Source organism: Octopus sinensis, linkage group LG28 (genome assembly GCF_006345805.1).
Source record: "Octopus sinensis linkage group LG28, ASM634580v1, whole genome shotgun sequence".
NCBI classification, from domain to species: Eukaryota; Metazoa; Mollusca; class Cephalopoda; order Octopoda; family Octopodidae; genus Octopus; species Octopus sinensis.
In genome coordinates, this window is record NC_043024.1 from 3,933,653 (window position 1) to 3,936,152 (window position 2,500).

Below are 2,500 nucleotides of genomic sequence, written 5' to 3' on the forward strand. Positions count from 1 at the left end.
GATGGCACATAAAAAAAAACACCATCCAAGCGTGGCCATTCGCCAGCCTCGTCTGGCACCTGTGTTGGTGGCACATAAAAAACACCATCTGAGCGTGGCCGTCTGCCAGCCTCGTCTGGCACCTGTGTCGGTGGCACATAAAAAGCACCCACTACACTCACAGAGTGGTTGGCGTTAGGAAGGGCATCCAGCTGTAGAAACACTGCCAGATCTGACTGGCCTGGTGCAGCCTTCGGGCTCCCCAGACCCCAGTTGAACCGTCCAACCCATGCTAGCATGGAAAGCGGATGTTAAACGATGATGATGATGATGATGATATATATATATATATATAAATATAATATTTATATATATATGGCAAGAAGAAAATGGAGGGAATCCAGAGATAGTATGCATCGACTGTTAGACAATATATTATGTCTATTTCTTTATTTTAAACAATTCTGAGAATATATATATACATATGTAAAGATTGTGTTTTACATACATAAGTACCGGTAATTTCTAGGACAGAGAAAGAAGAACAGTCTCTAACAGCTGTTTCTGCCAAGAGGTCACACTACCCCACACGTTATTTCCATCTTTTCAGTGTACTGTAGTGATTGGTAGAAACTGTTCTTTTTCTATTCTAGAAATTACTGGTACTTATGTATGTAAAACACAATCTTTACATATGTATATATATTCTCAATTGTTTAAAATAAATAAATAGATATAATTTAACCCTTTTGTTACCATATTTCTGTTGAGATGCTCTGTGTTTCTTTCAATTATTTTAAATATAACAAAGAATTTAGTAAAATAACTTAGTTATCATTCAGCTAGTGTTAGGAACATAAATTGTGACTAAGGTTTGGTGGAAGATTTCAATTCAAAACTTTTGAAAACAAGACATTTGTACTACAGAGCCAGAGGTAGTTTCAGCTGGGTTGGTATCAAAAGGGTTAAATTAATCATTTGTTAACCCTTTTGTTACCATATTTCTGTTGAGATGCTCTGTGTTTCTTTCAATTAATTTTAAATACAACAAAGAATTTAGTAAAATAACTTAGTTATCATTAAGCTAGTGTTAGGAACATAAATTGTGACTAAGGTTTGGTGGAAGATTTTAATTGAAAACTTATGAAAACAAGACATTTGTACTGGCTTCAGCCGGGTTGGTAATGAAAGGGTTAAGGTCTAACAGTTGATGTATACTATCTCTGGATCCCCTCCATTTTTTTTCTTGCCTTCATAATTTTATTGAATGCGATACATATTTTGCCATAAAAGGGAAATGTTACTATCAATCTGTTTTATTCAGGGTAGGTATTGCCTACCTTGCCTACCCAGGCAGCATGTCCCTGACATATTACATGCTTATTGAATACACACATACATCATAAACGTTCTCTTTTTATTTTGTACAGGTTTTTGTTAGTAGACCATGACATAGTCACCAGCATGGTTTACCTGTGTGTGTTTTAAATAGCTTGGTTTACAGCCATGTGGTTTTCAATTTAATCCCACTGTGCGCACAGTTTGGGCAGGTGTCTTCTTATATAGCTCTAGGCTGACACATGAGTTCTGGGTGAATTTTAGTTGATAAATTATAATGAAGCCTGTTGGGTTTTGTGGTAAGAAGCTTGCTTTCAGCTACATGGTTTCAGGTTCAGTCCCACCCTGGATAGTATTTTCTACAATAGTCTTGAACTGACCAAAGCTTTTGTGAGTGGATTTAGTAGATGGAAGCTGAGAGAATCCCATCATGCATGTGTGTGTGTGTGTGTGTGTGTGTGTGTGTATATATATAGGCGCAGGAGTGGCTGTGTGGTAAGTAGCTTGTTTACCAACCACATGGTTCCGGGTTCAGTCCCACTATGTGGCACCTTGGGCAAGTGTCTTCTACTATAGCCTTGGGCCGACCAAAGCCTTGTGAGTGGATTTGGTAGATGGAAACTGAAAGAAGCCCGTTGTATATATGTATGTGTATGCGTGTGAGTTTGTGTGTCTGTGTTTGTCCCTCTAGCATTGCTTGACAACCGATGCTGGTGTGTTTATGTCCCCGTCACTTAGCGGTTCGGCAAAAGAGACTGATAGAATAAGTACTGGGCTTACAAAAGAATAAGTCGCGGGGTCGAGTTGCTCGACTAAAGGCGGTGCTCCAGCATGGGCGCAGTCAAATGACTGAAACAAGTAAAAGAGTAAAAGAGTATACATACATACTGTAAAATATTATACTTATATATATATATAAATAATATATATATTGTATTACAACTATATGAATACATGTGTACCTGTAGCATTTTAAAACACACATATATGTTAAGTTAATTTTTTGGCTCCAAAAGCAAAAACAAGGCCATGTAGGGGGACATGGAGCTATGTACAGGGAGGGTGTTCATGCAAAGAGTTCAGGCCATTTCTGGTCAAGAGAGACTTTGAACCGAGCGGTCGTCGGCATCTTCACTATCTCGTCCGGCAGCTTATTCCACAGATCTGCAACCTGGATGGAGAA

General features: G+C 38.4%; 1 protein-coding gene across 2 annotated transcripts in view; it reads left to right on the forward strand.

Moving 5' to 3' along the window:
• LOC115225733 (brefeldin A-inhibited guanine nucleotide-exchange protein 3) overlaps positions 1-2,500 on the forward strand; it is a 95,484-nt gene that overhangs the window by 5,074 nt on the left and 87,910 nt on the right. The gene's annotated exons all lie outside the window — the stretch shown is intronic.